At 44.7% G+C, this 14,594-nt stretch overlaps 2 long non-coding RNA genes across 3 annotated transcripts; one reads left to right on the top strand and one right to left on the bottom strand.

The window, feature by feature from the left end:
* Window positions 1–1,807: 1,807 nt before the first annotated feature.
* Window positions 1,808–2,957, top strand: LOC123044502 (uncharacterized). Its single transcript, XR_006420128.1, has 4 exons — window positions 1,808–2,020; window positions 2,112–2,176; window positions 2,693–2,754; window positions 2,839–2,957. It is a non-coding gene; the product is annotated as an uncharacterized lncRNA (long non-coding RNA).
* On the bottom strand, window positions 2,615–6,277 carry LOC123044501 (uncharacterized). 2 transcript variants are annotated; one of them, XR_006420127.1, is made up of 3 exons: window positions 3,119–6,277; window positions 2,804–2,921; window positions 2,615–2,702 (listed from the first exon to the last, which is right to left on the bottom strand). It is a non-coding gene; the product is annotated as an uncharacterized lncRNA (long non-coding RNA). The 2 variants fall into 2 exon arrangements; XR_006420126.1 differs by having other exon boundaries at window positions 2,618–2,702; window positions 2,804–5,837; window positions 5,939–6,276.
* Between the last annotated feature and the right edge of the window lie 8,317 nt (window positions 6,278–14,594).

Raw genomic sequence — 14,594 nt, 5'->3', positions numbered from 1 at the left:
TCCATTGCTATTTGGCAAACAAACAAAGTGTCTGCAATTTTGGTTGAACTCCACAAGAGAATAATATAGTCACAGCATGTAGTGCCATTTGAAAATAGACACAGAAAGATTGGATAGTCACTTCATGGACTGTAGAAAACTAGTACTGTACTATTTATTGGCCAACACTAGGTGCTTCATTGCTTTGGTCTGATTATACAATGGGCTTCATTTTGCCTAAATTAAAGTTTGTATTTCAAAAATAGTCTTGCGGTGTGATCGAGAGAAGACTAAATCATATTGCAGTGGATGTTCCTCCATCATGTGTGGTTCATTCTCATGGTTCTAGCTGTTGGTGAAACCACTTACGTTTGCAAGAGGAATCATAGACTTCACAAACAAATCTGTCTTTCAGTCTGTACTGAATGTTGGCCAAGAGAAGCATCCATGTTAGTAGGAAGAACAAATGTTTTTTCTAGATCTTTGCTTTTGGACCTACATATTTGTATATGATCTGTGAATCATTGGGATGCATTAACATGTTGATCTTATGTATGGGAATCATACTAGTTAGTTTTAGTTGCGATGCAAGATCCGAAGTGGCTGATCTTTGCTTTTGGAGCTACATATTTGTATATGATCTGTGAATCATTGAGATGCATTAACAGTTACTTATTTCTGTTCGCTCAGTGTTTACAAGTTACTGATCGATCACTAGCTAGCCTACTAGTGCGCTCCTGGCAGTTTTTTGCGACGCAAGATCCGAAGTGGCAGTTTTTTGAATAAAAATGCCTACCTCTGAAGAAACTGACAAGCTATACTATCCTACCTACTCAATCCTACACAGATAAATAGCATCACACACGTACTACCTCCTTTCCGGTTTGCAGGGCTCAATTCAAGAAACGACCTACTCGATCCTACACGAATAAATAGCGGATCATGCACGTACTAGTACCTCCTTTCCGGTTTGCAGGGCTTAATTCAAACCACTCCCAACCAAGGTACTCCCTCCGTCCGGGTTTATTAGTCCCGTGAGCAAAGCAGAAGTTTAAGCCTAATTAATTCCAGCGATTTAAGTGGATGCATGCATGCCCTCGGCTGCGACTCGTTGCATGCTGCTCCGCGTACTGGCTGCGAGCGATTCTGAGTGCCTGCATGCAGCCGGCCATAATTAAGGCAGCTAACTGATGCGAAAAAAGATGCGCTTTAATTGTTGCGGGCTTTTTAAATCCGTGGAACCATTATTGACAAGGAGGGAGATGATTCGAGTGCACTCGTTTGACCGCCATGCCGGCGTGCGACCCAGACGGGACGGGACATCACAGTCATAATTTCAGTTTCTCTAGTTTTCCACGGCAAGCTGGCGCGCTAAGCCATGCCTGCTTATGCATTGAATTCCGATGACCGTCGCGCTACCTTCCGCCTATAAGTATTGTTTCCCGGCCATCTCTGGTGGCACCGTGACCCAACTCGCCATCTATCTATCTATCTATCTATCTATCTATCTATACCTACACTAATTAGATACTCCCAATAAACCCACGTTAATCAGTAAATACGAGCCATACATCTTATGGGACCGAGTTATTACGGTGTAGATTAATCCATATTTTTTGAACCAAGATTAACTCATATATTACTTATGGCTATATTTTTTTCTTCAAGACCCGTGAAATTTTCAGGCAGTTTAGTTGGTTGAAAGCTAAAAAGATTAGATACACGTGAAACATCTACGTTCGTCTCTTCCTCTCCAAGTTAAAAATAGATCTCTCTTAATCTTGCATGTCTCTCTTCCTCTCTCAAACTCACGTTTCTCTCTCTCAAACTCTCATGTCTCTTTCCTCACATGAAAAACAGATCCATGTCCATCTGATCTCATCCTTCATCGCATAGAGGTGACAATTAATCCACATGGAGCAAGTAGCAGACAGGTTATATGCATCAACTCTCTAATCTCATTACATATCCATGTCCATCTGATCTCATCCTTCATCGCATAGAGGTGACAATTAATCCTCACGGAGCAAGCAGCAGACAGGTTATATGCATCAACTCTCTAATCTCATTACATATACTCTGTTAATTGTAATTATAGAGAGAAATCAACGACCAAACTTTAAATTCAGCAGATCCATGTCCATCCAATCTCATCCTTCATCGCATAGTAAATCCTCACGGAGCAAGCAACAGACAGGTTATATGCATCAACTCTCTAATCTCATTACATATGCTCTGTTAATTGTAATTATAGAGAGAAATCAATGACCAAACTTTAAATTCAGTTAACCAGTTACAAATCATATACATCCTTTTCTTAAAAGGTACTAACAACAGATGTACGGGATTTAAAATTCTTTGTTGGAATACTATCAATAATAGAACAAGAATATTTTCAGCAAACCGATTGAGCCATACAACATCCTTCAACATCCTTGCTAACAATGTGGTACCTGACATGTGTACATTAAATTTATCATCAGCAATTTAGAGTTTCTGGACAAGTAATATCAAGAGCTTATAAGATGTCCTCGCTAGCACGTATCTAAGTTGTCTGTGCTATCTTCAATGAAGAATAGATGTTAATTTCTAAACAGTCAAGCTTAAATATCTAGTCAGAAAATGATAAGGGTACATGCCTGATCTTTGGCTCCATAAAGAATATACTGTTAACTTTCAAATACTTGATACAATGTTCCCTCATTTGTTTCAGGATTCACTAGCTGCAGTCAACATGCGTCAAACTCACAATGGACGAGATCCAAACAATAAAAGGTACTCATTATCACAATACAAAAAATCAATTATACACCCATTAATTTACCTGGATTATTTAGATTGTACCAAAATCTTATGCAGCAATATGTCGAGTGATCAAACGATCCAAAGACCTGGCCAAGCAACCTCCAAACTAGCGATGGTAGAATCTAATGATAGTCAACCTGCAGACATCATTAGAGCGACAATGAATGATGCTGCACGAAAAAGGAAAGATATACTCCAGCAGAAAAGGTATTAGGTGCTTATAAGGTGTCCGCACTAGAATGTACTTAATATTTTTGGGACTGACCAAATCAAAACAACAAAAGGTATTCATTATCACAATACAAAAAAATCAATTATACACCCGTTAATTTACCTGGATTGATGCAACAATATGTCGGGTGAACAAACAATCGAAATACCTGAGCAAGGAATCTCCCATCCTGCGACACTACAATCTAATGATAGTCAATCAGACATCATTAGAGCAGCAAGGAAGGCAGCTGGACGAAAAAGGAATGAGATACTCCAACTGATAAGGAAAAGCAAATGACTAAGGATAGAAAAGGACAACAAGGGCTGAGAAGTATCAAACGTGGGGAAGGATGTCACTCAAGTTTCATATTTGGGAAAACCAATTAGCATTTATGAATTTTGCAATGCCATCATGTGGCATGGAGAAATAAGCAGAACACGAGTAACATAAGGGTTCCAAAATTTGGTCTTTTTGCTGCAAGGAAGGGAAGGTTGAATTACCAACACTGAAACAAGCTCCACCGTATCTCCAACAGCTACTTCACTACAATGAAAGAGGAGAATCGTCAAATTTCCACCAGAGGATCAGGTTGTACAACTAATGTTTGCGTTCACTTCAATGGGAGGAAAAGTTGACTATAAAATTAATATGCATGACCTGGACCATATGTTTTTCGTTTGAATGGCTAGAACTACCATCAGATTGGTACTTTACTTCCTAAAGATGACGCGATGAAACTAAAATTTGCATGCAACAAGTTACACGGACAGCAAGACATAGCCAGATGAAAACATTGTCAAAGGACTAATGGAGATGTTTGATGAGCACAATGTTTTAGTCAAATCATTTCACATGGAAGGGACAGATTCCAAGAACGAGATATTAAAGATGTAAGACTTATATTGATCACCAAAAGGTCGAAAGGTTCTTCAAGATATAACAAACAGATTAGTAAAAGAGGAACTAACTACGATAAAGATTATTATGAATAGAGCACACAGAGTTGCTGCAAAGCTAAATCAAGATCAGAGGACGGCTTTTGATGTTATAGTAGAATCAGTTTACAACAGTATTGGCAAATTGATTTTCTATGACGCATATGGTCAAACAGGAAAGTCATTTCTATGGAAATCAATCACGACAAAATTAAGGTCCAAAGGAAAGATAGTTCTAGTAGTAGCATCAGTGGTATAGCAACACTTCTTTTACACGGTGGAAGAACAGCTCATTTAAGATTCCACATACCGCTGAAGATCACTTGCCAGTCCACATGCAACATCAAGCAAGGAACATTTCTTGAAGAGGTAATAAAGAAAACTTCACTGAAAATATGGGATGAAGCACCTATGACACACAAACACTGTTTTGAGGCACTAGACAAGTGTTTAACAAACATACTTCAATTCACAAAAGAGGATGCTGAGGATTGACTGTTTGGAGGAATGACCGTAGTCCTGGTAGGTGATTTCAGGCAAATCCTACCAGTTGTACCAAAGGGGAAAATGGAACATATTGTTTCCGTATCTGCAAAGACCTACCTATGGAAGAACTTTGAGAAGTACCAACTCACAGAAAATATGCATGTGAATTCATCCGAAGGTAGTTCAGTAGAGAAATCAAAGACAGCGGAATTTGCAAACTGGATACTAAACATTGACAATGGCACAACAGCAACAACAGATGAAGAAGACTAGGTTAGTATCCCAGAAGACCTTATTTTACATGAAGTCAAAAACCCCAAAGCATCTATTGTTAAATGCACCTACCCTGACTTACAAAGCAAGTAAACTGACAGAACATACCTAAAGGAAAGAGCAATCGTATGACCAAGAAATGAGATTGTTGACGAGATTAACACCTACATCATGAGTCAAATTCTTGGAGAAGAGGTACTGTATACAACACGCAAAACAATGTCTACAGTGGAAATATATTTTACACAACTGAGTTTATAAATAGTCTTAACATTTTCTGGAATACGAGATCGTGAACTGAAGCTGAACGTAGGATTGCCAGTAACGCTTATGAGAAAAATCAACTAAAGTGCAGGGCCTTGCAATGGGACAAGACTAACAATAACACTGCTAGGTAAGCGGCTTTTACATCCCACGAATTATCAAGTCACCAAGTGATTCAAAATGCCCTTTCATTTTGAAAAGGAGACAATACCCCAATATCAATGTGCTTTGCTATGACTACAAAGAAAATTAAGGGCCAATCTCTAAAAAAGGTTGGAATGTCCTTAGAAAGGCAAGTGTTCATACATGGCCAACTTTATGTTGCAATGTCAAGGGTTACAAGCAGAAATGGATTGCAGATACTCATAGCATATGAAGAGCATCCATCCGACAACATTGTTACGAAGATATATTATATATTTGCTTTGTCATATCTAATATAATTAGAACAAGTAAAATTATTCATATTAGCCTTAATGTAATGCATACATAGCTGCATTTTCTGTTTTAAAATGTTATCTTTGCAATATTATATTTGTGAGAAAGGTACTTCTATCTGCATAAGGGCTCACAACTGATCTGAGAAAATCAACATGAGTTAGTTATGCATCACTGAGGTGGAGTTCCAAGATTACTATAAACAAAGTCCTAAAGTTACACAAGCATAGTTCGTTTTCTCAATTCCTACAACTCTTCTTTTTAAATAGAACAAGAAATTCAGATCCAGTTTCACAAATAATAGGTGATTCCTAAATAAGCTAATGAAATACTTATATGGTAACCATGCTATGCCCGCAGAACACCACTGACCGTACCAGCTGGATCTGCCCGGAAATCTGCTTGATGGTTCCTATACCATCACCGCTCTAGGACACCTTCATCTGGATACAACCTCATCCTACTCAAATTTTATATCATAGATGGAGGAAAAGGGATTTGGAAACCATTGTTCATATAGACGCAAGGCAAAGGAGATGTGCACCTGTTCGTACAAAGGCAAGACAATATTAGATGAAGCAGAGTGAATGGATAAGATACTACTCCCTTTTTAGATGGATAAGAATTGCCGAAGCTGCTGCTGTTGAGCGAGGAAACTCCGCTCGAGCGTGGGAGGAGATCGTGAGGGCACAGATGCGAGCGACGGCCGGATGACCGGCGCTCTCGCCAGCACTAAGAGCGGTTCGCGAGGAAGGAGTTTGCGAGGGCACTAATGCGGGTGCTGTCCACGAGAGCCACCGCTGCAGCCGCAGCCGCACTTGTGACGCCGCTCAGACTAGCCACAATGCATAGTAACATACACCAGTAACATACACATATCCCTAGACTATGTTAGGGCATCTTCAATGGTTGTAAGATAGTTGTTGGTAGACTTTGCCATATAGGATTTTTGATGATGTGTCATGCAATAAATGAGGAAAGAGAGAAAGGTTGTATGTACATGAACCAACACCCCTTGCACAAGCTCCAATGTAGAATGAGAGAGCACTTCATTTATTATCTCACATCCTATTGGTAAAACTAGATACAACCCATTGAAGATGTTGTATGTTAAGGTGTTGGTTGATGACATGACATATTTTACCAACAAGCTAAAATACAAATTGTTGGAGATGCCCTTACTACCTTTATAGTGGGTAGTAACATCAGTGTGGTAACGTGCAAAAATTCATTTATTAGGTTATAGACTCATATTGCATTGGGACATGTGATGTTACAGTAACTAGCTAAGTTACTATAACTACCTATCTCCTGATTAACTCATTGCCACATAAGCAAATTTGCTGAGTTGGACTCGATGTTACTGCTGAAATTACTCCCACTATGGCTAGTCTCACACGGAGCACAGTCGACAGGACGGCACCGTCAAACGACGCCGCCGAACCTGCCAACGCTTCGCGAAAAGTAGTCACCACGGCGCGACCGTGTGACTAACTACAAAAAATAAAACTGTAAGCTAATTAAATTTAGCTTCATATATTAAAAATATAAAGATGATAATAATTATATTAAGACCAATATAGGCTTATACTATCAAAAATATGTGCAATAAAAGTCAAAATAGTAATCCATATTTCTGACATTTTTCTTCAATTGTACGTCACTAATCTGCAAATAAACTACTCCCTTTGATTCAAATTAATTAACACAATATTAAAGCTGCCATCATTTAATTTGGATCAGAGGAAAATACCACGTCAATTAATTTGGATCGGAGGAATATTACATTAAAAGAATATTGTCTACTACTCCGTATTTCACTGCGCATGTCATAAGATCTAACAAAGAGCAATTATAAATAATAAAAATAATAACTTTTTTGCAGGGAAATAATAAAAAATTAATTGTTTTTGTTGTGAATCAAATCAATATGTAATCCCCGCAAAAAAAATTAATACACCAAAGTGTTTCATGAAGATTTCTAGAATTGGCTACTATCGAGGAGAGTAAGAAGTCCACCTAAATAGGCAAGTAAAAAAGACTAGGATTGTTTCCTTTTCACATTTCAAATTATACACTATATTTAAGTGTTTTAAACCATACACCTTTATATTGAAAATATTTAGGTACCAATTTTCTATTTTCATATATCTAAATCCATCACCACGAATACTCACACAAATAGGTACACCAAAAAATCATGTTGTTCCTTTGTAGAAGTGCGAATGCATGGGTTGACGACTAGTATCCTCATAAGCCCCCACTGGCCCGACATCTCTTGCCACGTCCGCCATGCCCCTGCCCGTCCGCGGTAGTCAACGCCGGAGGCGGTCACCGCTGGAACTAGTGTTCGGTTTTTCACCAGAAGGCAGACGGAGGGAGGAGGCATTCTATCTGTCTTTAGATGGCAATGCGGATATCGAGGACTTGTTGGAGCATGACCGCCTGGCGGAGGAGCAGGAGTTGTTGGAGCACGACCGCCTGGCGTAGGAGCAGCATATTGCCAATTTGCGCTGCCAGCGGGACATGGAGCAGCAGTGCACCCACGCTTTGAGTCGCGAGCAGAGCGCCCGCAACTGGGCCGACCTACGTGAAGGTCGGCGCCCGACAAATAGCCCTGGAGGTTGTCAGGCACGGATGCGTTTGCGACGCCAATTTTTACTACCAGCTTGTCAAGTGGGTTTCCCGCTTGGAAGCCGAAGCTTCGGTGGACCACGCCGGCATGAAAAGGGCCAACGCGCGTGAGCAACGCGCCCTATCGCACCTCTGGCAAGTCCGAGGCGAGGCACAGGACGCCGGTGCCGGTGTTTAGCATGTACCGCAGATGGCGGACAGCATCGTCTAGTTAGCTAAGAGTAAGTTAGTACTTGTACGCTACTAGAGTATTAGTGGGAGTAGATAGTTAACTTGGCTATGATGCTTGTCAACGTGGAAGTTCAGTACTCTATATGTGGATCAGACCTGTTACTTTGCTCTGAATGTTGAACTTTCCATTTGAACATATGGAATGGGATGTTATTTTTTAAATGGGTTGTATTTGTCCTCCACGGGTTTAGAGGCTGACTGGTGGGCCTACCAAGTTGACGCGCACACAATCAGGAGATGATTGTACGTGGAGAGGATGACAACAGGGACCCGCCAAGGTCATGGCAGTACGCAAGCAAGTGCCTTCTTATTTCAAGCCAATAAAAAAATGGCTCCTCCTAGTGGATTTCTGACATCTGGGTCCCATGCCATTGTCAACGTAGTCAGTAAACGAGAGAATTGCACAACGAGCGACTGACAACAGGGACCCAGCAGCTCGCCCAGTTATTTTTGTTTTGGGTTAATTTGATAAATGCCACTCCAAATCTGGTGTTTCCGAGAAATGCCACTGCAATTTCCAAACTTTGAAAAATGCCATTTCATGCTATTTCTAGTGGCATTTTTCGAAGTCTGGAGTGACGTTTTTTCAAAATTTGCAAACTGTAGTGGCGTTTTTCAAAGTTTGCAAAAATTGCAGTGGCATTTTTTAAAGTTTCGAAATTGCAGTGGCATTTTTATGAATCGCCATAATTGGAGTGGCATTTATCTAATTTGTTTTTGAGACGGAAGCAGGGTGTCAACTGGGCTGTGCGGAACACTCTGGCCTGTCTAGACATCCTTTTCTTTTATGTTTACCACATACCAGCCCAATGGTTTTTTTCTTTTTGAAAATGGCTAGCCCAGTTTTTTTGTGATTTGTCAAGTAAGTCGCTTTATCAGGCCTGTTGGGCTGCAAATCTTCCCAGACGAGGAGAGCTTCATTCGACTGGCCGAGAAAATGGCCTATCAGTATGAGAAATGGGATGTACATTTTTAAAACACATCAAACCGGCAATTAGTTTCAAGTATCTTTTTTTCATTTCGAGATTTTAAATTGCATTGATTTTTATGCGTGGACAATTTATTGGATTTTATATTGATATACATTTATTTTTAAAATCAGTCTGAATGTGACTCAAAATTTCGGGATTAAAAACAGTTCAGACCGCACCGGCATATGCAAAATTTCATATAATTTTTTAACCGTGGCCACAATATGGGCTGTAATGCTAACAAAAAGAATATGGGCTCCAAAAAAAACCGTAAGAATTAGCAAATGGGCTGTAAATTATTAGAAATAATGGCAGATGGCCTGTATGCTGTTTTCAACAGATTTGAGGCTTTCCTAAAAAAAGGTTGACGCACAAGCAGTGACTGTTGGATGTCCATCCAATGGCCGTCGTGCTTCTTCAATCTCTGCTCTTCCTGCTCCAGCCGCTGAAACAAGCGCCAGCGGGACTGCCTGCTCCCTGCTTCCTGCGGTCGGCTGTGCTGCCACGCAGGACTCACCGCCCCACCGTACTCCCATCGCTAGCCTAGCCATCCCTCTACTCACGCACACCTGCTATTATTCTCCGGCGACGGCAGACGAACCAGTAAACCCTCGTACAGTCGTACTCCCCTCCGCGTGGGAAACAACTGCCGAGTCTTCCCTGGCACCGTGTCGTTCCCTTCCTAGGCCTCGCCGTCGTCGACCGCCCTGGTGCTCTTGGCGTGGCGTGGTCAACGTGGTCAACGACCGACATGCATCTGAAGTGGACTGTACATGGAGAGGCTGACAGCTGGGTCCATGGCCGCACGCAAGGAAATGCCTCCTTATTATGCGCAAAATAATGATTCCTCCACCTGACATCTGGGACCCATCGAAAGGGCCTCTGTATTTCGCAAAAAAAAACGTTACTGCCGCTGACAGCTCGGACCCACCAGCTATATCTTTGCACGCAAGGAAGTGCCTCCATATTACGCACAAGAAATGAATACTTCCCCTGCTAGCTGGGACCCAGTATAGTGGGCCAACTAAGTTGACGGGGACGGAGGGCTTTGTCAACTTAGTCAATATGCACAATTCTAGCTCGACTGACCGTACAATGTCCATCGAATGGACGTAGTGCTTCTTCAACCTCTGGTCATCTTGCTCCAGCCACCCAAAGCAGCGCCGGTCGTGCCGCCTGCTCCTGCCTCCCATGGCCGGCTATGCTGCCGCGAAGGCCTCACCGCCCCCATACTACTCCCACCGCTGGCCAGGCCATCCCTCCACTCCACTCGCCGACACCCCTTGTTATTCTGCGGCGACGACAACGCAGCCGAACTAGTGAACCCTCGTACTCCTCTCCGTGTGGGCATCCACTGCCGCGTCTTCCCTGGCTCCGCGTCGTCCCCTTCCTAGGCCTCGCCGTCGTCCACCTCCGTGGTGCTCTCGGCACGGCGTGGTCAATGTCGTCAACGACCGAATTCCATCAGAAGAGTACTGTACATGGAGAGGCTGACAGCTGGGTCCACGGCAGCCGCAAGGAAGTGCCTCCTTATTACGTGGAAAATAATTGTTCCTCCATCTGACAGTAGGGACCCACCGGATGGGACACCAGTATTTCGTGAAAAAAACGTTTCCCCCTGACTGCTGGGACCCACCGGATGGGCCATCGTATTTCGCAAAAAAATGTTTCCTCTTGACTGCTGGGACCCATTGGACGGGCCACCGTATTTCGTGAAAAAAATGTTCCCCCCGCTGTCAGCTCGGACCCACCGGAAGTGCCGCCTTATTACGCACAAAAAAATGAATACTCCCCCTGCTAGCTGGGACCCACCATGGTGGGAGGCTGACTTGTGGGCCTACTAAGTTGACTGGGACGGAGGCCTTTGTAAACTTTAGTCAATATGAACGATTCTATATCCAGTGACCGTACGATGTCCATCCAACGGCCGTAGTGCTTCTTCAACCTCTAGTCTTCTTGCTCGAGCCGCCCAAAGTAGCGCCGGTCGTGCCGCATGCTCCTGCCTCCCGTGGCCGGCTGTGATGCCGCGGAGGCCTCACCGCCTCCTACTACTCCCACCGCTGACCAGGCCATCCCTCTACTCACCCACACCCCCTGTTATTCTGCGGCGACGGCAGCCTCACACTGCAGTGAAGGAAATATGCCCTAGAGGCAATAATAAAGTTATTATTTATTTCCTTATTTCATGATAAATGTTTATTATTCATGCTAGAATTTTATTAACCGGAAACATAATACATGTGTGAATACATAGACAAACATAGTGTCACTAGTATGCCTCTACTTGACTAGCTCGTTTATCAAAGATGGTTATGTTTCCTAGCCATGGACAAAAGAGTTGTCATTTGATTAATGGGATGACATCATTAGAAGAATGATGTGATTGACATGACCCATTCCGTTAGCCTAGCACTTGATCGTTTAGTATACTGTTATTGCTTTCTTCGTGACTTATACATGTTCCTGTAACTATGAGAATTATGCAACTTCCGTTTACCGGAGGAACACTTTGGGTACTACCAAACGTCACAACGTAACTGGGTGATTATAAAGGAGTACTACAGGTGTCTCCAAAGGTACATGTTGGGTTGGCGTATTTCGAGATTAGGTTTTGTCACTCTGATTGTCGGAGAGGTATCTCTGGGCCCTCTCGGTAATGCACATCATTATAAGCCTTGCAAGCAATATGACCAAATGAGTTGGTTGCGGGATGATGCATTACAGAACGAGTAAAGAGACTTGCCGGTAACGAGATTGAACTAGGTATTGGATACCGACGATCAAATCTCGGGCAAGTAACATACCGATGACAAAGGGAACAACGTATGTTGTTATGCGGTTTGACCGATAAAGATCTTCGTAGAATATGTAGGAACCAATATGGGCATCCAGGTCCTGCTATTGGTTATTGACCGAGAATAGTTCTAGGTCATGTCTACATAGTTCTCGAACCCGTAGGGTCCGCACGCTTAATGTTACGATGACAGTTTTATTATGAGTTTATAAGTTTTGATGTACCGAAGTTTGTTCGGAGTCCCGGATGTGATCATGGACATGACGAGGAGTCTCGAAATGGTCGAGACATAAAGATTGATATATTGGACGACTATATTCGGACACCGGAAGTGTTCCGGGTGATTTCAGAGAAAACCGGAGTGCCGGAGGGGTTACCGGAACCCCCCCGGGGAAGTATTGGACCTTAGTGGGCCTCAGGGGAGAGAGAGGGCAGCAGCCCAGGAGGTGGCGCGCCCCCTCCCATGGGGAGTCCGAATTGGACTAGGGGAGGGGGGCGCGGCCCCTCTTTCCCTCTCCCTCTCCCCCTCTTTCCTTCCCCCTTCCTCGTTCCTAGTTGGACTAGGAAAGGGGAGTCCTACTCCCACTAGGAGGAGGACTCCCCCCTCCTTGGCGCGCCCCAAGGGCCGGCCGGCCTCCCCCCTTGCTCCTTTATATACGGGGGCAGGGGGGCACCCCATGACACACAAGTTGATCTACGGATCGTTCCTTAGCCGTGTGCGGTGCCCCCCTCCACCATATTCCACCTCGGTCATATCGTCGCGGAGTTTAGGCGAAGCCCTGCACCGGTAGAACATCATCATCATCACCACACCGTCGTGCTGACGGAACTCATCTCCGGAGATTTGCTGGATCGGAGGCCGGAGATCGTCATCGAGCTGAACATGTGCTGAACTCGGAGGCTCCGTACGTTCGGTGCTTGGATCGGTCGGATCGTGAAGACGTGCGACTACATCAACCGCGTTGTGCTAATGCTTCCGCTTACGGTCTACGAGGGTACGTGGACGAACACTCTCCCCTCTCGTTGCTATACCATCACCATGATCTTGCATGTGTGTAGGAAATTTTTTGAAATTACTACGTTCCCCATCATGCAGCCGAACCAGTGGACCCTCGTACTCCTCTCTGCGTGGGCATCCACTACCGCGTCTTCCCCAGCTCCGCGTCGTCCCCTTCCTAGGCCTCGCCGTTGTCCACCGCCGTGGTGCTCTCGGCGCGGTGTGGTCAACGTGGTCAACGACCGACTTCCATCGGAAGAGTACTGTACATGGAGAGGCTGACAGCTGGGTCCACGGCAGCCGCAAGGAAGTGCCTCCTTATTGCGTGTAAAATAATAATTCCTCCACCTGACAACGGGGACCAACCGAACGGGCCACCGTATTTCGCGAAAAAAACGCTTCCCCCCTGACTGCTGGGACCTACCATCTACATCTTCACATGCAAGGAAGTGCGTCCATATTATGGGAAAAAATGATTCACCCCTTGACTGCTGGGACCCACCAGCTACATCTTCGCACGCAAGGAAGTGCGTCCGGGCAAAAAACAAAACGATTCGCCCCCTGACTGCTGGGACCCACCAGCTACATCTTCGCACGCAAGGAATTGCCTGACAGTCGGGACCCACCTGGTCGAAGCGTACGTAGCATTGTCATTCTGGTCGCGAACGTGTACATACATACTGGTCGATGTAGAGGCGCGCACGTGTTGTAGTAGAGGCGCGCACGTAGCATCTATGCATACGTACAATGGCCAGGGTGCAAGAAAGTAAATACGGCCACGTACGTACATACGGGCGGGGTCTCGAATGCCTACTCGCGCATACGTACGGCCAGGGCTCGTGTACATGGATGGGTCGGAACAGAGAAACTACGTCGTCGTCATGTTCATGGGGAGGCAACAGAATGCGTCGTGTTCATGGGAAGGCAACGGAATGCGTCATGTTCATTGGGAGGCAACGGAATGCGTGGGAGCCAAACGGCTTGGACAGAACAGGCAATGGAAACGAGGCTTGGCGTACCGCAGAACGGAGAAAACGGCCTTGTGTTCGACCGGCCATGTTCGAAACAGGATCCTGTTCATCGGGAGGGGTCTGGCGTACCGCAAAACGGAGGAAACGGACCTCCTACGGTCGAAACGGGGGTCCTATTGATCGGGAGGGGTGTGGCGTACCACAAAACGGACGAAACGGACTAGTGTTGGAGCACTATGGTCAAAACGGGGGTCCTGTTCATTGGGAGGGGTGTGGCATACCGCAAAACGGGACTCCACGGGATACTGTTCATCTCCACCGTCGACTCCTCTAGCCTCCACGGGCTACTGCTCATCTACCATCGACCTCCTCCAGCCTCCACCTGCGACTGTTCATCCACGGGCTCCTGTTCATCCAGCCTCCACCGTGCACTACTCCACCGGCTCCTGTTCAACCACCCCTCTCCACGGGCTCCTGTTCAACCACCCCTCCACAGGCTACTGTTCATCCACCCTTCCACCATCTACTGTTCATCCAGCCCTCCATGGGGTCGTCCTATTCATCCAACCCTCCACGGGGTCCTGTTCATCCAGCCCCAACCG

The sequence above is a fragment of the Triticum aestivum genome, chromosome 2B (genome assembly GCF_018294505.1).
Source record: "Triticum aestivum cultivar Chinese Spring chromosome 2B, IWGSC CS RefSeq v2.1, whole genome shotgun sequence".
In the NCBI taxonomy this organism is placed as follows: domain Eukaryota; kingdom Viridiplantae; phylum Streptophyta; class Magnoliopsida; order Poales; family Poaceae; genus Triticum; species Triticum aestivum.
This window is presented reverse-complemented; position numbering and strand designations above follow the sequence as displayed.